Source organism: Amyelois transitella, chromosome 25 (genome assembly GCF_032362555.1).
Source record: "Amyelois transitella isolate CPQ chromosome 25, ilAmyTran1.1, whole genome shotgun sequence".
NCBI classification, from domain to species: Eukaryota; Metazoa; Arthropoda; class Insecta; order Lepidoptera; family Pyralidae; genus Amyelois; species Amyelois transitella.
This window is the reverse complement of record NC_083528.1, coordinates 2,655,858-2,681,313: the sequence shown is the minus strand read 5'-3', so window position 1 is coordinate 2,681,313 and position 25,456 is coordinate 2,655,858. Positions and strand designations below refer to the sequence as shown.

Genomic DNA, 25,456 nt, shown 5'->3' with positions numbered 1-25,456 from the left:
ATCCCAAGTTTATAAGCATATCCGAAAGAGATGGAGTGGTCCTATTCTTTTTTCTATTAGTGCTGGGAACCACACGGCACAGAGAGGTTAAATACATAGTAGGTATATAGGAGAGTTAAATTAATATGCACTAAAACAGTGTTTATTTGGCACTAACTATAGCGGCAGTAGCGGAAACGCTAATGAAACTCAGAGTTTCAGAGTAGTTTCTCGTTAGTTTTGTTGATGTTTTGAACAATTTTAGCTGAAACACTAATTATTATGTCGAGTCCAGAATTTAGAAGCTTAAAATGACGTAATTATTTTGTTGCCAAATACTTTGAACGACTATTTTTTTAAGCAAGAATGAAACTTAATTAACGTTTAACAAATAACGCCTTTAACGACCATCCATGGGAAAAACATGGAGTGGTCCTATTCTAAAGTGTCAAGAACCACACGGCACACACTAAACCGCAAACAGTTCATAAGTAAATGCTATAAACGACTACATAATGGACGCAAGCGCAGCCAAGGGTAGATACTAGTGATATCATAAAGGAGTGACCTTCCAGGATCCTTTTGCATTAGAATGGAGTGTTTTAGATGTTTGGGATCGCTTTATTTGGGTCCGAAAGTAGTTTTGAAGATATATTTAGTTGGGAATAACATTCGACCATTAGCGTGTCACAAGGCCGGATATATCGCTAGATCATGATGATAAATCAACTTTTTCTGATCGGCCTGGGTCTTGGATTATCTGATTCTCTTTAATGCAGTAATCTTGGTTACAATAATTATGCAAGGTCTTCCCAGTAATCAAATGATACTTGTGTTGGGAATGGCCTGCTACTGCCTTAAAAGTTATACATAAAGACTACTAGTATGTGGATGTACGATATTTATACATTATAATAAAGAAACAAAAATAAAATGACGGTACGAATTAATATGAGACAGTATGTGTGAGTGAGCAAGTCGTGGCAAATAGATAGATGTACGCAAAATTTCAAGAAGATTAGTTCAGTAGATAACGCGTGAAGGAACAACAAACAAACAATAAACTTACTTTTCCATTTAATATATCTGTTGGGATATATCTACTACGATTACAACTATCTTTCGTGGCCTAATTCAATAGTATTATGTATCTATCAAGTATTACTGTCATTTATTGCCGTGTGGTTCCCAGGACCTAAAAAAATAATAATAGGTCCTCCATCTCGTTCCCATGGATGTCGTAAAAGGCGACTAAGGAATACATATGCTTATAAACTTAGGATTCTTTTTTTATGCGATGGGCTAGCAACCTGTCACTATTTTAATCTCAAATCTATGATTAAGCCAAGCAGCTGAACGTAGCCTATCAGTCTTTTAAAGACTACAGGCTCTGTCTACCCCGCAAGGGATATAGACGTGATTAAGTGTATGTGAGAGTTATAAATGTGGATGAAGCGAAACAAGTATGCAGAGATCGCGGGAAGTGGTAAGATGTAGTCTCTGCCAACCCCTCCGAGAGAGATAATTTAGCATTACAAAATCTATCAATCATCGTAATAATTAAGGTAGATTCTAATATGTATATAATTACGTTATTGTATAGATACTTAAACCTGTTTCGTTCCTTTTGATGTCATAATTCTGTATTATAGCGGTAATGTGATCATTGTGATGTTATTATATGGGGCTGCCACAATAGATTGCATGTATAATGGCATTAGCTTCTATGATATGAGTCTTTTGTTCCCTCATACACGTACGTACACGCATAAACATACATACATATAATGTTTATTTATTTATATAATCTATATTCCTTGCGTAGTAGACAGAGCCAACGGTCTTGGCGAAACTTAATGCCAGCTGTATGGTTTAATGATGGAATTGAGATTCAAATCGGTAATAGTTATAATTAGATTTAAGTGCCGTGTGGTTCCCGGCACCAATACAAAAAAGAATAGGACCACTCCATCTCTTTCCCATGGATGTCGTAAAAGGCGACTAAGGGATAGGCTTACAAACTTGAGATTCTTTTTTTAGGCGATAGGCTAGCAACTTGTCACTATTCGAATCTCAATTCTATCTTAAAGCCAAATAGCTGAACGTGGCCTATCAGTCCGCTCAGGACTGTTGGCTCTGTCTACCCCGCAAGGGATATAGACGTGATTATATGTATGTATGTATGTATGTAGATTTAAGTGATGTGACGTCAATAAGTGATAACTTGTATCCAATTTTGAAAATAAATCTATTCTATTCTAAATAGTGACAGGTTGTTAGCCCATCGTCTAAAATAAGAATCCGAAGTTTTATAAACGACACAGATAAAGAAATAAATTACATTTTTCGCTATCCCGTTTATATTTTTATGCTTATTTTCCTTCAGTTTTATGCTTCAACATTTCAGCAAAGCGGAATGCAATAAAATGAAACACAATATTCAGAAAACCATACATATCTCGAAATGTTGACATAGCGGAGTCTGTCAGGCAATCTGGAACTTTGTTTATTTCCGTCATTGACTTTGATCAAACAGTCAGTCAGTTTGTTTACTCGTTTTGCTCCTAGTAGACGTAAATACCTATAACTTTTCCCCCTTTAAAGCTCCTCTTTTTTCTCTTTATCCGTATGCATGCGCTAATCTCGGAAAATTATGGACGAATTATTTTCCTGTTTGAAATGTTGGAAAGATAGTTTTTTAAAAAAGGTTAATATTTATAAATGCCAAGCGAAGGCGGGCGGGTGTCGCTAATATCATAAAAAGAACTAAAAATTCAGTCATAACTGTTAAACCTTCATGGTTTTAATATCAATAACATATACCTTGGCCATTATATATTGTGTCGATTGTGAATAAGCTCATACTCTTCTATCATCAGCTGTGTCATCTACTTATGTGTATCTAAGATTTTATCTACAAGAAATAAACTAACGCTGCACTCTCTCTCTTATTATAACAATAACTTAATAACTTTGAAAATTCCTTATTCGTGTTGAGGGCAAAAGTTCGTATGTTACTTTGTAAATCTTTTCATGCATACTCAGTTAAAGTGGACCTATTACCACTCATAGCTCTGCCTACCTTCCGGTTACACGAACCGAATCATGGGAGGAGTGCCCTTTTATCAATAGCGGACCTTTTAACTGATTTTAAACTTTCGCGTTGCATTATAACATAACATATAAACGTCCGAGATAAAATAAAAGAACGTTACGTGCGCGTTTAATACTTGTATTATTTACGAGTACTAGCTATCCCAGCAAACGTTGTTTTGCCATATGAATATTATTTAAGTAATTTCTAGTTGAAAAAACAAATTTTGAGTGTGGACAACCCTTATCACAAAGGGGTATGAAAAATAGATGTTGGCCGATTCTCCGACCTACTCAATATGCTCATAAAATTTCATGAATATCGGTCAAGCCGTGTTCGGGGAGTACGGGAACGAACATAGTGACACGAGAATTTTATATATAAGATAGATAGCGCAAACTTTCTTGATAATGACTCATAACAAAATGTCTTTAGTGTCCATTTAGTTCTGTATTAGGCAAAGTGTACATACATAAAATCACGCAATAAGCAGAGATAAACATGTTTCCACTTGCCACGATCCCTGCATATTTCTGTCGTAAAAGTGTATTATTGGATTTACAGTCATACCGTGGATTCGAAATCAATACTTTATTTACGTTGGATTTGTTCAAAATCATGAAGAGGATAACGTCGCCGGAGACTGACAAATATTGAAATTGAGATCTAAATTGTGGGGCGCAACGCTTTCGAGATCTTTTAAGAATCAAATTTTTGTTTTCAGCTTTATGTTATCCTTGTTTTAACTTTTGTACATGCATATTTAGCGCTATACATGCATATACATTTACATATTTTATATAATCACGTCATAAGCCTTAATGAGGTAGACAGAGATGGTAGTCTCCAAAAGTCTAACACGCCAGCTATAACAGAATTGAGATTATACTGTCAGGTGGCTAGCGCATCGTCTAAAAAGAATTTGACGAAATATTCGTATTGAAATAAATAGTTTTACATTCAATCATGTTTTTTAATGTAGACAATGTGCATTGGTCCACGATTTAGATTTAATAAATCTATTAATGTCATAATTCTGTATTATCGCACAAGAAGAGTACTTAGAGTACCATTGCGGTTATAAATCGTTCCCTCTGAAGATTCACATGATATTTACCAGTAAAACCTTTCATCCGTCGATAGATCTAAAAGCCACTCACACGAAAAACATTTACACCCATTTCAGCCGCTACTTATTGGAAAAATAATGAATCCACAGAAGATTCGCTTCGAGAAATATTATTTTTGCTAAACATACGTACGTACGTATAAACATTTGATGCATTATACGTGATTTATCGCTAATGGTTACTCTCAACTATCCATATTTATATCCCAACAAATATTATTAACGCGAAATTAAGTTTATTTGTTTCTTTATTGTCTCTCCACGATGTATCTACTGAACAATATACAATCTTCTTGAAATTTTGCGTAAATCTATATAATTAAGAATCTGAAAAAAGTCAGGCTACTGTTCATCGCGGTGAAAACTAGTTTAGACGGATTTGCGAAAAACCTGTATACTTCTGTAGCTGGCGCCTATACATATAATTCTCACGTGTAGGTGCTAAATTCACGCCCGTGGAATAAAGCTAGTTATATGATAAGAGGATTTATGTTTTTGTTTATAACGATTAGACATGATGATGAAAACTGTCACAGAATATCGTTAAGAGGTTGAAACCATGACGACGGCATTGCATCTTCAAAGGAAAATGCAATAGGCTTATAAACTTGGGATTCTTCTTTCAGGCGATGGGCTAGTAATCTGTGAGGTACTATTTGAATCTGAATGAATCATTAAGCTATACAGTGCATGTAGTCTTCACGTCTTTTCGAGACTCATAAAGACGTCCCATATACATCCATACATATTGTAAAATATAATAGTAACTGACCGATTTATGTTTTTGAAAGATATTGGAACAATTCGATCTTTGGAATATATATAAAGACCAGCAGAAGCCAAAAAAGTCTGTCTAACTTATCACGTATATTTATCACGCCGAAACTGTTACTTCAATTTAAATGTGGTTTTCTCAAATGTGTTGGTTCTAAAAATTCTCACTTTACCCCTCTCAAGGTTAAGGTTTTTCAGTTAACTTTTACGGTGAACGAAGTATTATATCTACAGTACATTGTAAACGTGTAAACGTAAACTTATTGCACCCTTTTGTTTTCTGTAAGACAATACAATCGATTTATACCGAGACGAGTCGATCTTTATCACTGTATCCCAGACAAAGCTGTTTCAATTAAAAGGTAATCGAATCGAATCGATTCCATTGAACAATTCAACTCGCGTTGACAGCCGTGAGTTATTGTGTCTTTAATTAATGTTTCTGTTGTTATATGATTTAAATAAATAATAGTAATTGATACATTAATTTAGTAGGCATAGTCAGTCATGCGCGTCGCGCTGTTCTGAGCGGGCGCGTTGAAATCGTTTATACACGGTGACTCATCGCGTTCACTATGGCAAATATTGACATTGTTAAGTGTTCTAATTGTAACATTGTTATTAATGAGCTCCTTACTTTTGTGAGGCATGTGATTGACTATATGGACGAAGAAAGCATTCATCAACTATGCACTAACACTTTTTCGGAAGAGGAGATGGTGAAGGCCAAAACGTTATTATTTGAATCCGTTCCAAATGCAAAAAAAAATGCCAGTAAGAAGAAAGCAGGGTAAGAAGAGGAAGTCCAGAGATTTGGATGATATCATCGCCCTGATGAAAGGTGGTGATCGTGCGTCATTTCCTATTTTCTGTGCTCGGGACTTAGACAGAATACCACCAGTAACGTTCGATCATGTCGATGCTACCACCTTCATTAAGGAACTTCTCGCCCTGAAAAATCGCTTCAATGTGATGGAAGAAAAAGCGGTGTGTAAGGAGGAGTTTAACCTTTTAAAACAAGAAGTAAACAATATGAAATATGCGTCTTTAGCTGATTCTTCTAATATTAATTTAAATAAGAGAAGGGGCGCATGCTTACAAAATAGTTTTGATATGGATAGCGGGCCGATTGGACTGCAATATTATGTGCAAGAAGATATTGGCATAAAACCATCGCAATCAGCTGATATTGAAATCAACGAACGACTTTCGATAAATACTCATCTGCCGTCAAAAAGAATTATCAACAATGTTTCTGTCGCTCCTATACGTGAGCCAGTTAATGAGACGGAACCAACATGTGAGCAGGCGAGACAGACAAGCTGCAGCCATACGCGTACAACAGAGACAGAGAGTGCGCAAGTTGTGACGTCGGCGGAGGTGATCGTGAGCGATCGTCAGACAAGTGCATCAGATGGTGATAGTGCGAGTGTAAACGAGATAGCATCTCAATCGGTAGCGCGAGTGACGACGAGTTATGATAGTGACTCACAGCAAGTGTTGTTGACGGCGGACAAGGTATGCAGTGATGTGGCCCCTACTAATGGTTATTGTCGTGTCGCGTCCCAACCGGCCGTGCATTCATTGAACGCGAGCGTAACTCATGGTTACTCTGCGAGCGCGAGCGGTCAGCCGACCGCAACCGCTGCTGCGGTGTGTAAAGATAATTGTGAACAAGTAGTAGGGGACTCGGAATGGACAGTTGTGCGTAAAAAATCTGCAAAACACTATAAGTTAATCGGTCAAAGAGGCTGTGCACCTATTGCGCCTAACGATAAATTCTAAGCTGCGGATATTAAGATCCCACTCTTAATATCCAATGTTAGTAAAGATGCAAGTGAAGAGGACATTATTAATTATATAAAAGAAAGAACTAGCGAATGTGTAACTCTAAAAAAGATTAATATGAAGCAAACGAAAACGTATAATTCCTTTAAGTTATATGTCTCTAAAAATAAAGTTGATATATTTTTGAAAGATGATTTTTGGCCAAATGGCATCTCATTTAGGCGTTTTGTACATTTTATGTACGGAACAAAAACGAATAAGGTGATTAGTTAAAGTTATTGTATGATTTAATTTATGGATTTACAGCCACAACATAATTTAACTTTTCTTAGTTTTAATTGTTTGTTTGTCACGAGATCATTTGTTGACTTACAAAATTTATGTAAGGTGGCGGATGTCTTAGCGTTACAGGAGACGTGTTTACTGCCGCATGAAATACCATTACTTGGGACTATTTCGAATTACTTTGACTACACGGGCAAGTCAGCCGTGGACACGTCTGCTGGCCCGCTTATCGGCAGGCCTTATGGTGGGGTAGCCATACTTTGGAGAAAAGGCATTTTTGACCAGGTGAATATTTTGAACTGTACTAGTGATCGATTAGTAGCTATTAGGGTTACACTAGGGCAATGCTCGTTAATAGTGTTTTCTGTTTATATGCCAAATAATTCTCAGAAAAATCTTCCTATTATGACGGAGATTTTGGGCGAAATAAATGCAATAGCTGATCAAGAGAATGTTGAAAATATTTATATCTTAGGAGATTTTAATGCCCATCCACACGAACTGTTCTATAATGAGCTCAGTAGTTTCTGTTCCGATTTGAGCTGGGTTTGTGCTGACGTAGAGAAAATAGGCTTGCAAAGTAATACTTATACGTACGTTAGCGCAGCACATGGGTGTAAAAGATGGCTAGACCATTGTGTCGTCTCGGACGCGGCCTGGAAAACAGTTGTGGAGGTAGGTGTCATAGAGGATGTGTTTGTATCGGATCACATACCCTTGTATGTTAAGAGTGACATTAGCATTTTAAGACCTGAATTGGCATCTTCTCTCTTGCACCGAAGCACTGTTGTGTGGGGAGCGCGTGAAGAGAAACAGGTGGCGAGGTATAGTGAATTATGTAATCATAGTTTGAGTGAAGTTGATTTTCCCCCAGAGTTCACGGAGTGTAGTCGTGGAGCATGTAGCCTGAGTGGACATAAACTGGTGTTAGACCGTTTGTACAGTGACATTGTAAAGTCCTTAAGTGAAGCGGCAAGTAAAACTAGTGAGAGATCTGAGGGGGGGAAAAGCAGCTACAAACATCTATGTGGTTGGAACAAACACGTTCACGAGGCTCACAGGGTGGCCAGGCTTAATTACAGACTGTGGTTGCTATACAATCGCCCTAGTTCAGGTAGAATATATGTACAGATGAAGGAGTCGCGTAAAATTTTTAAGAGCCGTCTACAATGGTGTCAAAAAAATCAAGATATACTTAAAATGAATGTCTTAGCTAAGTATAGAGCGGAAAAGCGGTTTGACAGATTTTGGAAAGCGACAAAAAGGCTTGATGTTAGGCCTGGCCTGCCCGCGAGTGTGGAGGGGGAAAGCGAGCCTATTAGTATTGCCAATATGTTTCGAAATCATTTTAGGGTTAGCTCACAGTTGGGGCCTTCGGCTCCCTCTTATGTTGAGCTTAGCGGACAGACTCCACTGATATGTATTTCGGCAAAACAGATTAAAATGGCGATAAATGGTATGAGTGGTGGAAAATCTCCTGGCCATGATGGCATCAGTGTGGAGCATTTGAAACATGCCGGTGCTCACTTGCCCAGGGTGCTCGCTCTCTTCTTTACAATGTGTATTAGCCACTCTTATCTTCCACATGAAATGTTGAAAACGGTTGTGATACCCATTGTGAAGAATAGGGCGGGTGACGTTTCGGTAAAGGGGAACTACCGCCCCATTTCGCTAGCAACAACCATTGCTAAGGTGTTTGACAGTGTGCTAAACTCGATTTTACAGAAGTTTGCTGATATTCACGATGCACAGTTTGGATTTCGTACCAAGCTGTCTACGGAAAGCGCAATTGTGAGTTTAAAGCACACTGTCAAATACTACACAAGTCGCAGGACGCAGGTGTATGGCTGTTTCCTTGACCTCTCGACGGCTTTTGACCTTGTGTCATACAACAAGCTCTGGAGTAAGCTGAGTGAGGGGGGTATGCCGGCGGAAATCATAAATATATTTAAATTTTGGTACGCCAATCAATCTAATGTTGTGAAGTGGGCGGGTGCATTTTCAGAGCCATATGTGTTGGAGAGCGGGGTGAGACAGGGTGGTTTAACGTCTCCCACGCTCTTTAACATATACATCAACGATCTCATCGTTGAGCTGAGCAGCATGCGTGTCGGATGTCGGTTGGATGGCGTTAATCTAAATAATATTAGTTACGCCGATGACATGGTGCTGCTTAGTCCGACGGTGGGGGGGATAAACACCCTGCTTGAAGTGTGTCAGACCTATGCCGCCAATCATGGGCTGATTTATAATGTCAGGAAAACCGAGTATATGGTCTTTGAGGCCCCCGGTAACCCCCCCAATGTCACATTGAGTATCACTCTCGGTGGAGTTGAAATAAAACGCGTGACAAAATTCAAATACCTGGGACACATTGTTACTGAGGACCTTAAAGATGATGAGGACATTGATAGAGAACGCAGGGCGCTAGCGGTGAGGGGGAATATGCTGATCCGCAGATTCTCTCGTTGTACTGAAGATGTCAAGATCACGCTGTTCAAATCATACTGTCAGAATATGTACACGGGAAGTCTGTGGGTGGGCTGTACCCAAAAGGCGATGGACGCACTGCGTGTTCTATACAATAACGTTTTCAGGATGATGCTGGGATTGCCTCGTTTCTGTAGCGCCTCAGGTATGTTCGCGGAATACCAAGTCGATAGCTTTGCGGCTATTATGCGCAAGAAGACCTCGTCGCTAATTTTTAGAATACGGGACAGTCCCAATAGCATTTTGAAGACGTTGGCAGACAGGTTCTCCTCTCCGTTGTGGGCTGTTTTTGTGAGGAGGGTGATCTGTGAAAGAAATGAGCCGATCTGATCACTCTCCATTTTATTTTATTTTATTTTATATTTTATTTTATTTTATTTTATTTTATTTTATTTTATTTTATTTTTTATGTTTTAGTATTTCTTATCGTGCCATGTTACTAACAAATCTAGACTAAGTTTACTAACATTGATATGGATCCGTGGCTATCTGAAATAAACAATTTTTATTTTATTTTATTTTATTTTATAGTTGTGTTTTAGCGAGCGCCGACTCCAAACTAACTATCGCCTAAATACGACGTGTTTAGTTTTTTTTTTTTTTGGCTTTTTAGTGTTTTGCGAAGTCTGTTTTACTTATTTTTTCATTTTAACTTATTTTATTAACAATTATATAAATATTATAATAATTAAATCAAATTAAAACTAAAGCTAAAACTACTTATAAAAAGAAAGAAAAAAAGATACTTACAAACTAATTAATTTAAAACTAAAACTACTTATAAAAATAAAGAAAAAAAAATATGACTACAAACTAAAATTTAATTTATAAATTGTACAGTCCCTGCATAGCATCAACATGCGGGAGTGTGCCTAGAAGGCTGGCAGCATTGCCAATTTGAATGGCAATGCTGATTCTCTGAGCCAGATAATTTCCAGCCCTCCGGTCACGAGATACCTCAATCAGCTTTTTCGATAATTGTCGGAAAAGCTGATGGGCAGATGGGCCCCACGGTCCCAGAGTTTCCACCCCAAAAGGTTCAAAGGTATAGGTATTACCGATACCTACATATTTGCGCCTTTTGAGGTTTTCTGCCTCATTTGCAGCAGAACCGGCCTTAGATTTAGTACCCTGAAGATGAGACGGCGCAAGTGTGTCGACACAAGTAGCATCCCACACCAAAGACCGCCCCAATCTCCAGGGTACCAAAGTCATACCATCCGGTCTCTTGCCATCATCCCGAGCCAGACCGTTTGGTTCTAGAACGGCTGGAACATGGATGGTGGCAAGAGCACGGAGGATTATATTATTTAGGGCGGCATGGCGCCCTAAACGGCTGGCACTCCTAGGGCATGAGAGGCCGTGGTGTCCATAGCCGTCAACGGTATCCCCGCAAGGACAACTATGCGGGACCGTACAATACGCACCTAAACGCAATGCTGTTGCCAGACGGAAAGAGTCCCCATGAAGCAAAGTGCCCAGGTTGGCCGATGGTAATGCCTGCAACCAAAGACCAGATTCCCACTCCGCTACGGCCAATAGTCGAGCGCGCTCCACAGAATTGCTAGACGTTTCTAGTAAATTATCTTGTGCAATTCTACAGAGCGGCTCATCCCATTGCCTTTGCGAAGATAGGTTTAAAGGGAATTTCGAATTTGGAAGTAAAACAGACCAGGCATTCCTGGCCTCCAGTGCATACGAGATATTGCAGAAAGAGCAATTCCGGTTGATTTTTTTAAAAAGATCTTCCACACTGTACACGGAGGACAGAAAAGCCGGGAGAGCTACACTGGAAATTTTGCGGATACCTAAACCTCCACACCTGATTGGCAAGGAGGCTTGTTCCCAATTACGATCACTTAAATTTATATTTAAAATAGACGAAAGGGAATTTTTGATAACTTCATCTAATTTGTGGAGTAGCTCTGGATGCCGCCAAAAATGACTACAGCGAAGATTATATGTAAAATTTGGAACGAAAAGACAATTTATTTTTTATTTAATCCTATTTAGCGTGAGTACATTTACGTGATTAGTGCTTAATATCTGTTCTATTTATTTCTATAACCTCTTTATTAATAGGCTTAATTAATATTATAGCTTTATAAGTTTCTGACTGTACTGGTTTTTACTAGTCACTGAGATAGACAAATAAGTATAATGGTTATTCCTTCTTCTGCAGAAGAAACCTTTGCCATATACACTGGTTTATTTTTAAGGCAGTTCCCTGAATGTTCTATGAAACCACACAGATACTCAACTCTTTTGTAACATACATAAAAAACGATCGAATTGAGAAACATCCCCTTTTTAGAAGTCGGTTAAAAAAAAATATGTACGCGATAATTTACACAGATTAAGATAACCCCAAAGTAATGTCAAGACTCATGGAATAAATAATATGTACTAAGTAGCTTAATGAGAAATTCACATTTATTTATTAATTGTATGTTAAGTGGTAGTTATTTAGCTTGTCGTTACTGTCAGAATGACAACTATACCTATTTTTTAAGCTACCAGTGCTGAATCTGAGCTCACATGGATAAAAGCAATCATTCTTGTCTTCCATCTATCATCTGTCACTGTTGAATAGGGTTGACACTTATTAAAATGAAGTCATTTATACAGTCCCCAACCCTACCTCTGTCCTCAGATTAAGCCCTGCCCACACTGGCCAGACTCCACTGTGCATAGATTTCGGAATAATATAAGATTATAGAAGGAGCCCGCGAAAAATAAAAATATCCCTGTAACTTCTGTTCACGCAGAATTCATGGGAAACCCTCTCTTAGTGCACCCATAGACGACTTAAGGACCCAATTTCGGCGCGCGCGAGCGGGTAACTGGTAAAGTGGTCAAAGTGATGGCTTTTTACGTCGGAGCCGGGTTCGGTCCCCAGCAACGGATATTTTTTTTTTTACTATCTTTTTATATTTTTAAAATATAGTTACCTATGTTGAGTTATCACTTGTTATACAAGTTTCAAACCGACTTTAAGGCTAACTCAATCTGTATAATTTGCCCCGTAAATATTTGTTATTTATTTACTTATTGCTTTTTTAACGTCTACCGAGCACCGCTCGGCCACCCAGGTACTTCTTACTAAACGAAGTCGAAACTAATCATCTTAACCGGTCATTTCAAAAGATAATGGCTACACCAAAATGTTTAAATTTATGTCGCCTTTAATAAAATTGCTTTTTCAAACACGGGTTTTAACCAAGTTTGTTCTATAAACGCAGCTAACTAAATTCGGTTAGTACGTTAGCGCCACCTGGTGTCAATTTGAGCGAAACTCTAAATTAAGTCATTAGGTGCCATTTCCATCATCCCATAATGTTCGTTCTAAAACTTCACAATACATTTTTGGAATTGTTTAAAGTTAGAAGATATTGTGAGAACACTTTTATCACATTATAAGTTTTTCCATTAAGCCATACATTAGCTGAACGTGACCTTTCAGTCATTCGAGACTTTTGGCTATTTTTATGTTTAATAATTACAATTTTTAGGCTAAATAATTTTTTCCTGCCCTCTAGCTTTAGTCCCGGTTGCATCCTCACTCACTCTGGACAGGAGCCAAGGGTATGACTTTGACCATGAATGCTACCTTACTGCATTTTTGCGCAACCGGCCACCTTAGCGATTTGACCAGCAACGCTTAATAAATGTTATGTCAAAAATTAAATAAAAAATTAACTTACGAAAACACGTAACTAAACATCTATACTAAGAATAAACGAACACTTTTTTGTCATATAATTATTAGAGAATTATTACGCTCAGAGAATAAACATTGTGATTCAATATGGCAATGCTGCCAGCCTTCAGGGCATACTCCCGCAAGTTGAAGCTATGCAGGGAGTAAGTAAACAATTTAAATACTTCAAACGGAGATTTATAAATATACGAGTATCGAGACATTTGTAATACTTACTTCTAAAAAAATTGTTCTACTTATAAATTGTATGTACTTCTTCTTCAACCGCTGTGAGTAAAGTCTTTAACAGACGCCAGTCTCCACCAATATTTTGTACATTTTTTGTAATTTTTCTGTGCCTACGGTGACGAAATAAATACTTTTTTACTTAGTCAAATTCAATATTTCAGCTGCGTTCTATAGAATGTCAATCACCTTTACATCTTTTCAGAATACAGAGAAAAATTTTTACGATCTTGTAAAACAATATTTCATGGAATAATTTTCGTTACAAATTTAATCGAAAAGGCTTTTCCCGCCTACATGCCTCCCACGTCATGTACTAAGCAATTATTCATTCTTTATTTACGTTAAACTTAATGTTACAGCTGTTGTGAGCATATATTATAATAAAGTACACACATTATAAATAATTTTTGACGTAGGTATCATAAGGTTAAAAGTACCCTTACCCGGCGGGCTTGCATGAAAATAATTTTGCTTGACGAATTTGAATGACGCAAAAAGTAAGCGCGTAATTTGGTAGTGTAAAAGAAATACTATCTGCCTACCAATCCTAAATTCCAACGGGAAAGAGGCGTGATGTATACATACATATAATCACGTCTATATCCCTTGAGAGGTAAGGTCTTCAATAAAGACTGATAGGCCACGTTCAGGCGCTTGGCTTAATGACAAAATTGAGATTCGTGACAGGTTGCTAGCCCATCGAATAATACCATACCCATGAAAGAATCCCACATTTAAAAGCCTATCCTTTAGTTGCCTTTTACAACATCCATGGCGTGGTTTTATTCTAGAGTATCGAAAACCACACGGCATAAAGTGTATTATGTATTATGACATTTGTAACCAACATAACAGTAAAGCAGTCTCAAACAAAATAGTTAACGCACGCATAACTAAATAAACTCTAATTGCTACCCACAACTTCGCTTTCAATTTTAACAACATACATATACATATATTCTTTCATAAAACTAAATAAATAAATGTATCTCAGCAACATATTAATGTAACGCGATGCACTTAACCGCTAACTTAATTAAGAGCACTCAACGCTGATACACTGTTTCTCAAACTGTAGACGATATAAAGTCAAAATTAAACTTTATTAATCATTTATTGTGGAAGAATCGCACAATATCATTTATTCCAACTTTATATAGCGTTATAAAGGTCGGTAATTATTCTTACGAAATATGTTTTTCGGGCACAGTAAAACCTAATAATAAACTCAAATCGGGTAGGCCAATTTGAAATTTTGACAAACAATGCGCAGCCCAAGCAGGTCTACAAACTTGAAATTTGGCATGTAGTTTTATTATGTGGTCTTTAGATTCACAAAGAAACATTTCCACAAAATTCTCGCGGGAACGGGAATCATCGAGACTTTTCGCTTTACACGGACGTCCTCTAATTAACCTATAAAGTTTGACAAACGCTGCGCTAACTACTCGCGCTAAGCGCTAACAAACACGAGACGAGTGCTTGCGATAAGTTAATAGCCGAACTAAGCGGATTATAAGAATATTTTCACACAACACAGTTAATTACTTAGGAGATACTTACTAGCTTATGAAGCTGGCTCTAAGTCTTATACATACACACATATCACGTCTTTCGGGTTAGACGAGTTAAGCTATAGAATGGTTTAATTATGAATATGAGAGTCAGGTATAAATAACCTATGTAATGACCTATGTATGTAGTGGTCCCCGGCACTTTAGAAAAGGAATGCAAAGAGGTGGATTGGCCACCTCTTTGCATTGACGTCGTACAAGGCGACTAAATGCCACTTCCTTGCTGGTCTAGTGGCAATTAAAAACACTGCGTGGCTAGCTGCTTCAATTCCTGTGCTTGCGTGTTAAACTTGGGATTCTTCTGTGACTATTTGAATGTCAATCATATTTACTAAGTCATCCTTTATTATATAAGGTGCCAGGAGTCCCACACTCTCCCGAGTGAAGATTTCCCCTTCGATAACAAAAACAAAGGTGAGTGTATCGTTCGACTCTTTTCAAGATTGATGGCTTTGTATACCCCGTAAGGAATAAAGACGTGTCATATATGTATATGTGTAAAAAACCCGGGCAAAATTGCGAATTGTTTGGAACTTACTTTGTACTGTGTTCAGATACGAGTAAATTACGTGTTCAAAGCACGACTGAGTTCACAAAGGGAGATGTTGTAATCTATTTCTTTTTATTTTCGCTATTCCCTATTACGTAAACTAAGCAACTCAAATCCCGGCTTAGCTTTTACGAACTCAGATAATGGATAAGTGCAGCGATTCAGAGCAGCTTTGTGCCTTTGTAGAGGCAGAAATCCAGACATTTCTCTGAAACTTTAGAGTTAACAACCCGTATTTTGAATCTGCAAATCATGGAAGAAGTTATGTCTACTCATTTACGCGTTTATATAATACCTGCTTTTGCTTCGCCGGAGTTGGACTAAAAGTTTCACTTATATTTTGTTCCATTATTTACATGGTGTACACTATATTTTATTATTATATCATCCATTATATTAACAAAGTCTTATGGTAGTCGCAAAAATATTTGTTGTTATTAGATATTTAATATTATTGTTAAGTATTCAGAAAAGGTAATATTTTAATTCTTCATTTCTTTCATCAAGTGCAACTGTGACTATTATTTAATTGGGTAAGGTTCCACTAGCAATCTTGCGGAGGTCAGTCGGGATTCGTTTCGTGTATTACCTGAATAAGAAGAAGAGGAAGAACTATATATGTACTAGAGGCCGCCCGCGACTTCGTCCGCATGGAAACCCTATCAATCCCGCGGGAACTCTGAGATAAAAAGTAGCCTATGTGTTATTCTGGGTCTTCAGCTACCTACATACCAAATTTCATGGTAATCGGTTCAGTAGTTTTTGCGTGAAAGAGTAACAAACATCCATACATCCATACAAACTTTCGCCTTTATAATAGTAGTAGGATTCTAAATTTAATCGAAGTCACACCAAACATTAAAGCCGTAAAAACGAAACAGACAAAAAGTCTCAACCTTTCTTATTACTAGGGATTCTCGTGGCTTTGTCCTATTTTACTTTCAATTTATTATATACTAAAACTAATATCATTTATTTCAATCCAAAAAAAAACAACACTCACTTTTAGGTAGTCTCGTAAAAATAACTTGTTTTCGATAACTGATAAATAATACATCAAAGAAACTTCAAATGTACTTATAGCTTTCAAATCAATGTCAACATAAAAATATTACTAATAGCTATTCCCATATCCTCTTAGTTATTTTTGCTTAGTTTTTCCTTTTATCAATAAATGCGAGCGTATAAAGCCCTTCGCTCGTGAGATCAACACGACATCGACATAATTTACTTATCCACAAAAAAACATGACTCCATACTAAACATAACTATAGATATTCATCAAATCTATTATTATTAACTAAGTCCTTCTAAGAAAGAAAAGATATAAATGAGAGATAAATAGTTACGAAGTGCCATAAATGTGGGACCTAATACAAAGTGTGAGTTTGTAGATCATTTTTTTTATGTTTACAACTGATTTGTCACAACTATTACGCCCACATACTTCTGTTGGAGTAGGTACATAAAATATACTATTTTCGTAAGAATTGCCATCAAAGACTACTTACCAGGTAAACAGCTTTTAATTCTTGAGTCGAATCGTCGGCGTCGCGTCGGTGCAGTGTGCGATGGCCTTTAAACGAACCCGTGTGTGTAATCCGCTTATTTCCCATTTGCCGAAGTATTGATGTTTAGATATTTGTTCTATAAGTCCACATGTGGTTTAACACACGATCCGTAGACGTTTTCTCGTCTCAATATATTTGATGGAAGTTTGTATTAAAATACAAAATTTTTATTCATTATTATGGGACATCTCAAACATAATAACTGTCGTAACTTTTGGTTTCGTGCCGTATGGTTCCCGGCAACAATGTAAAAAAGAATAGGACTACGCCATTTCTTTCCCACGGTTGTCGTTAAAGGCCGCTAAGGGATAGGCTATAAACTTAGGATTCTTTTTTTGACCAATGGGCTTGCAACCTGTACTACTTGAATCTCTAGGCACTAGTTTTGAATTTTAGCCGAAATAAGCAGCAAATAAAATATATATCCATGCAAAAGGGTCTGTCTCGACTATAAAACGCGGGATCGGATTGGCCCAAGTTTTTAAGGTTGTATAAAGATGGGTTTATGACCTCAGCACATGTCACACGATCCCGCAGAATTCGGAATGGAGGTTGTAAAATATAGGGATTTACTGATGAGAACGGCCACGTGATTTCTTTCATTTATTTACATACATACATACATACATACATACGGTCACGTCTATATCCCTTGCGGGCCAGAGCCAACAGTCTTGAAAAGACTGAATGGCCACGTTCAGCTATTTGGCTCAATGATAGAATTGAGATTCAAATAGTGACAGGTTGCTAGCCCATCGCCTAATAACAGAATCCCAAGTTTGTAAGCCTATCCCTTAGTCGCCTTTTACGAAATCCATGGAAAAGAGATGGAGTGGTCCTATTCTTTTTTGTACTGGTGCCGGGAACCACACGGCACTTGTTTCATTTATTTATAATTTTTTTATTAAAGACTCTCTCACATATTTGCGTGTTCCGAATTGCACCTTCCGACGCAATGCTTCGCTGCATATGATAAAAATTTTGTCTTACAGAATCAAAAATGTTTCCTTAGTTTCTCCTTATTACTAAGATTTATATGGTCACTAGAGGCCGCCCGCGACTTCGTCCGCATGGAAACCCTATCAATCCCGCGGGAACTCTGGGATAAAAAGTAGCCTATGTGTTATTCTGGGTCTTCAGCTACCTACATACCAAATTTCATGGTAATCGGTTCAGTAGTTTTTGCGTGAAAGAGTAACAAACATCCATACATCCATACAAACTTTCGCCTTTATAATAGTAGTAGGATTGTAATTTTTTATTCTTTAGTTTAAAGAACCGAATAATCGTGACAAGTAGATATAGTAAATGATTTTCTGAAATTCTTACGGAAACTTAAAAAAGGTACATACATACATATGTACCTATATATAATCACGTCTATATCTCTCGCGGAGTAGACAAAGCCAACAGTTTTGAAAATACTGAAACGCCACTTTCAGCTGTTTGGTTTAATAGATTAAAGATTGTTAGCCCATCGCTTACAAGAAGTATCCCAAGTTTGTTAGCCTTTCCCTTAGTCGCCTTTAACGACATCCTTTGAAAAGATATGGATGGAGTGGTTCTATTTTAGAGTGCCGTGAACCACACGGCAAAAAATGATATTAGCGTTTAATGTGGATATATACTGCTCAGCTTAACTAGTCAAGTATATTCTAAAACAAGATTGCCTTGCGCTATATCGCTAATCGGGTTTAAGATTAACCTAGATACGATAGTTAGCTCGCGATGTGAACTTTATTACATTATATCAGACTCAGTTTCATCATTAATCCATCCAGGTAAACGTGGATTTTCTTTTAGAAACTGATGGCTCTGTCTTGCCCATAAGGCACACAGACGTGATAGATATAGATATGTGTATATGTCAAACTACGGATTTGTCAAAATGCCAGCCAATAACATGGTTTAAAAAAAAAGTGTGTATCGCAAAATACGCGATGTTATTTTGGTTTTAGTTAAGTCAAAAATGACTTAATCGGTAACCATTAATAGCACAAAACAACATATGTACATACATACATATGGTCACGTCTCTATCCTTGTGGGGTAGACAGACCAACAGTCTTGAAAGTCTGACAGGCCACGTTCAGCTTTTTGCCTTGATGATGGAATTGAGATTCAAATAGTGACAGGTTGCTGGCCTATCGCCTATGGGAAGAATCCCAAGTTTATAAGCGCCTATAGTCGCCTTTAACGACATGCATGGGAACGAGAACAAACGCAGTACAATGGAGTGGTCCTTTCCTTTTATTCATTGGTGCCGGGAACCACACGGCACATTGTTTTTGAGACTACGAGTATCTACCCCAAAAGAGATAATATGTTTATGAGAATTACTATTAATAAATTAACAAGCCCGAAGTAAAAAAGAAACAAGTTTTAGAATAATAACACTACAATACTATATTTTATAATAACTGCCACTAATTTGTATGAAATTGTTAGTTTGTGTTTAAGTTAGTTACACACAAACACAAATTATGAACAAAAAAGCACCTTAAACCAACGATTCAACGTTTAATCTGCTATAAAACAACAAGAAAAACTCCATTAGAGCGAGACAATGGAAAAAGGCCAGATTTAATTTGTCACCGTAGGCAGCCACAGCATATTGATGACGGTATATCAACTCAGTCAACCAAGAGATTTTCTTTTGACAAAATTTTTATACTAACGTGTTGTTTTGCTTTCATATTGAACATTGGATTCCAATTAAATATTGCCATTGTAACAAAAAAAAGAAAAATATTACACTTAGGGATAAGCCCGCTTTTGTACTGTACTATTGTTTTATATTTGTAATGTACTTCTTCAGTTATCATTTATAGTATTCACGTTAAAATTTGTTTCTGCAATAAAATAATACTTACTTAAATAATAGTACAAAACTACTTTGGCCACAAGTACAAAAATTGAACTTTGCAGGAAATTGTAAAAAAGAAAAAATTTATAAGCCGTATCATAATAAAAACCGAAATAGCGTGCGATAAAAACGTGATATACTTTTTTATTATAGAAAATATAAATCGAATTTAAAGTTAACTTATCTTGTTGTTTTCATATATACATACATAAAATCACTCTTCTTTCCCAGAGGAGTAGACAGTGATCAGATTTTTAAGTTTTCTGCCAGTTTTTTTTATTTAAAATCATGTACCTACACAGCAGAAAGCATCAGGAATAATACATTTCTTACCTGAAAGCATCAAGAATTCACTTCTTAAAACGAGATTTACATATTTAAGATTTTTTATAAAAATTGTTATATTATTAAATTATCTTATTATTTTTAATATTAATCTCGTAAATTAACAGTTTAATGTCCACAACAAAACAAAATGTCCTCAGATAACATTCTGTAACAATACGTATACTATGCGACTGAAAATACAGGAACAATACGATTGTGAGTCTGAATGACGAGCCGTGTTGCTTTTTAAATTCCCGTAATCCCTCGGGATCCTCTCACCGTGAATCCCCAAATTTGTAAAGCGGGCCTTGGGAGTGCCCATTATTCATACAATTGTAATTAACGGCTGTCTTTTAAATTACATTGATGTTGGATGTTAGGACTTTTTAAATTCTTTACGACTTAAAGATACTGTAACAATATCTTTTCCTATCCCAATCCCAACTAATTTTATAAATGCGAAAATACTTAAGTCTGTCTATAACCTAGACATACATATACGCCACATTCAGCTATTTGGATTTAAGATAGAATTGAGATTCAAATAGTGACAGGTTGCTAGCCCATCGCCTAAAAGAAGAATCCCAAGTTTATAAGCATACCTCTTAGTCCCCTTTTACGACATCCATGGGAGAGAGATAGAGTGGTCCTATTCTTTTTTCTATTGGTGCCGGGAACCACACGGAACCTTTTTTCTATTTAATTATTAGCGTAATAGGCGTACCTGTTACGCTTACATGGCTAAACCGCTTTTTGAGAACATAATTTAAGATCCGTGGTGAAACAACCATTATTTTTCTTAAGTTTCCACGGGAGCGACTCCTGGAGTACAAGATTCATGTGCCTTCAAATTTTTATATATGTTTCACTAGAGGCCGCCCGCGACTTCGTCCGCATGGAAACCCAATCAAGGAGGAACTCCGGGATAAAAAGTAGCCAATATGTTATTCTGGGTCTTCAGATACCTACGTACCAAATTTCATCGCAATCGGTTCAGTAGTTTTTGCGTGAAAGAGTAACAAACATCCATACTGACATCCTGACATACTCACAAACTTTTGCATTTATAATATTAGTAGGATTTTGTAGTAAGTATGTAGAGGCATCGTAGCAAGTTCATAGTCGACTCGTAGCAAATTCGTAGGCGCCTCGTAGCAATTTCGTAGAGGGTACAGAGGAGTTTTTTAATAGTTCATAGAAGCTGAATGACTGCTGAGTTTTCTGCTTATTGTAAATTGCTGCCTTATGTACATATATAGACGTGCATTGCGTCTTTGTCCTTTACGGGATAGACAGAGTCCGTAGTATAGAGCCTGATAGTTACAGGATGCTAGCCCTTCGCCTAAAAGGAGAATCCCAAATTGAGCCTTTCCTTTAATTGGCTTTTACAACTGCACGGGAAGGGAATCAGCTGGTTGTACTATGTTCCTTCACTAACAGACCACATGGAAACAAGATTAAATTTAAAAAGAATAGTTTTTTTTTGATAAGGGAATGTTGTGATGTGAAAGAAGATGTTGTAACAGGAATAGAAAAGGGTATGTTAAGATGGTTTGGTAATGTGGAGAGGATAAATGAAAGCAGGGTCACTAGGCAGATATGCAAGGATATTAATGAGGGAAAGGTCGGAGTGGAAAGGCTTAAATTAAGGACGTCCTAGCTTTAAGGTCAGGTCAAGAATACCCGAATCCGCCGAGGTTGCATAAAAAAAGTTATGAATGTGGATGAAGAGAAGGAAACATGCAGAGATCGTGGCGAGTAGAACGATGTAGTCTCTGCCTACCCCTCCGGGAAATAAGCGTGATTTTATGTATGTATGTAGAATTGTTTTCGTTAGAATATTCGAAAAACACTAAGTAATTTAATGTACATATTTTCAATGTCATATGGTAAGCCCTTTGATCGATGAGGGTTTTTGGACACTGAACACTCAATCTCTTTCCTGGCTGAAAAGACTTACAATGATAATGATGGTTTTTCGGTCAAACTAAGTGCTCAGTGATTAAAGTTGCGAATATACATACATAAAGTCATGTCTATATCCCTTGCGGGGTAGACAGAGCCAACAGTCTTGAAAAGTGATAGGTCACGTTCAGCTGTTTGGTTTAATGATAGAATTAAATTCAAATAATGACAGGTTGCCATAGCCCATCGCCTAAAAAAAGAATCCCAAGTTTATATGCCTATCTATATAATAAAATTGCATTTTATGCATTATTAAAAAAAAATACTTAACCCTTTTTCTTTTTCCTTTATCGTTGAAAATCTACGAATTTTCCCTTGATTGATTTATACAATTTGTATGGGAAGAAAAGCAGCTGGTTCAGCTACCAGGCCATCATGGCAGCTAAACATTGAAAAATATCAATAAAAGTTTAGATAGATTTTCCCTTTTCAATAATATCCTCATTTCGAGTCATATCAATATCGTCAAAGACAGAAATATTCCTTTGACACGAATTGACAATTCAATTGCAAATTTTTTTCGGAATCAGAATTACAAATGAACCAATATCACTTTCAATTTTAAAGATTCAAAAAAAAAGATTGTAACTTTGTTCGATCTTTCAAATATTGTATTTGAGCAGAAATCAATTTAATATTGTGCCAAAGATTTTCATTTAAAGAATATTTCGTACATTTTACAATCCATACCTACTATATATTATATATTAATTATGAAAGTTGTAATTGTTTGTTTGTTCACAGGTAAATAAGTAACCGATGTCCGTGAAATTTTAGATGCATATATTATGCAGTGCGGAGAAAGATGTAAAGTTTTTTTTCACGCGAGCGGAGCCGCGACCAATACCTTGTACTAAAACATATACTTAAATATTTTTTTATTTTATTAACAAAATATTTATGTCGGATCGGATGTCGTAAATGGCGACGAGGGAAAAGGCAATAAAATTTGGGATTCTTCTTTTAGGCGATGGGCTAGCAACCTGCCACTATTTTAATTTCAATACCAGCATTAAGCCATACAGCTGAACATGGCCTTTCAGTCTTTTCGAGGCTACTGTCTACTCCGTAAGTAATAAAGACGTGATTATGTGTTTGTATATATATTATTGGAAGTAAGACCTCACAATATGTTTCCTGTAAATAATATAAGAGGTAACTGTAAAGATTTGACAAATATTATAATAGATTTCAAGCCTGACCTAATTGGTCTCAGTTTTTTAGATTCTACCAATTATTAGCAATACAATAATAATGTTATGGCATAGTACTTCCCGTCGGAATTTTAGAGTCAAAAATAACTTTGTTCATCTGTGGGGGTAATATCTTCCAGGACTTAACCTTTATACCTAATAAATTTTATAACATAAACACAAATTAATTATAACTAATATCATTAACACAAAAAAACATGTATAAAATATGCGTTTATTATCTCTTAACATTTGCTTAAAATTTCAGAATATTTCTGAATGGTCAATAAATAAATTTTTCTAATGCGATTAATACTTATACTTATTTAATATTGGCGCTAAAAGTATAATACTGATAATTTATAAAGGTTGACAAAAAATGCAAGTGCGTAAAAAGTTTTTACAACTTATTATTGCATAACCCAGCAAAAAGTTTGATATACAAATGTAAAAAAGACGTAAGAAATACCAGAACATAGCAAGTGGCTCACCTGTTGTTCTTGCAGTGATCTCCCGGTCTAGCCACGAAAACACACACCCCTAACTCTATTTAATATTATCAGACAGTATCAATAATTCAGTCAAAATTTATTGTCGTCAATTTGGAAGACAGAACGCCGTTGCCGCGATATTTAAAAAAAAATTAAACGTCAAAAAGTCATCGCTGGTTATTCGATATTCGAAAATCGAACGCGTTCCCGAAAGTGATGGTCGCCGAATTCTTTTTTAAATTTACAGCTAGTTATTGTCGATGCCGCGCGCTCCCGGAGACGTCGAGGGTTAGACTGAAATGTGGAATGAAAACAGGGGTAGCGACGTAGGTGTAGCTGGCTGAGAGTGGGTGTCTTTGAAAACGAAAAGGCGTTATGTGTGTTAAAGGAAGTGCGAAAGAGAAGGCTGTATAGGCGCGGAGGTAGCTCTGCTCACGTACTCGGGCTCTTGATGTCAGGAAGAATTTGTAGGCGGCCGTAATTGTACCTTTGATTGGGGCTTTCCGAATTTAATATGTGGCCCTTCGTGTTCTCTCAAGACAGCCATTAACAATGTTTTCGTTAACGGTGACGTGTGTTTATCGATTGATAAATAAGTTTTTTTTATGAATAAACTGGTAAATGCTAATTTCTTAATTAGCTACCCTTCCGTGACCGACATTTTATTTACTTAATTAATATTCATGAGTTGCTTTTAGATAGATGAAAACGCTCATCTTTGTTTGAGCTGAAACCGCAGAGTGTGGAACGTGGCAGGCATTTATTTCTGCTCTGTGGAAAATATTTTACTAATTCTGTAGAATTATAGTTTACATTCCAGTCTTTTTTTTAATTTCGCAATCGACTTTATTGGGAGAAATGTCTGAAAGTTTTTATCCCTATTTTCTTGAGGATAGCAAAAATAAATAAAAATACTAGCACAACGTCTTACACATTCCCGCCTACACCTTTAAACAGCTTTTCTACATTCCTTCCTTATAGAGTAGGTGTAAGATCAATTGATCCTGCACACTTGGGTGCCGGAATTTTCAAAATGCTAAAAACTATTACTTCTTCAGTTGAAAGACTATCAATTAAATTATTTAGTGATGTATCGTGTTTAGTTTTGTGGAAAGTTCCATGTGAATTCTCAATTATAAGGGCGGTCTTTGTTTGCGTCATGAACTGTAATATACTGAGGAGCCTTTCCATATCATTGAACAAAGTCCTGTAGGACTGCAAAGTTTGTACCAAAAAATATACCAAGATTTTGAGGCTTTTGATGCTGTAGTGGTAATTTAAAGTTCCAAGAATCTTATTATTTTCGACAAAATAAGACCGATCAATATCTTTCCCATTGATGTCGTAAAAGGCGACTAAGGGATAGACTTACAAACTTGGGATTGCTATTGTAAGCGCTAGGGCTAGCAAACTGTCACTATTTCAATTTCA

General features: G+C 36.7%; 1 protein-coding gene and 1 pseudogene across 1 annotated transcript in view; one reads left to right on the top strand and one right to left on the bottom strand.

Moving 5' to 3' along the window:
- LOC106138039 (uncharacterized) overlaps window positions 1–24,298 on the bottom strand; it is a 65,046-nt gene extending 40,748 nt beyond the window's left edge. Inside the window, exon 1 of the mRNA XM_013339021.2 lies at window positions 24,026–24,298. The gene's annotated coding sequence lies outside the window, so the exon portion shown is untranslated. The remainder of the gene's footprint in view (window positions 1–24,025) is intronic.
- LOC132903378 (uncharacterized) lies at window positions 5,493–10,052 on the top strand (annotated as a pseudogene).
- Window positions 24,299–25,456: the final 1,158 nt, after the last annotated feature.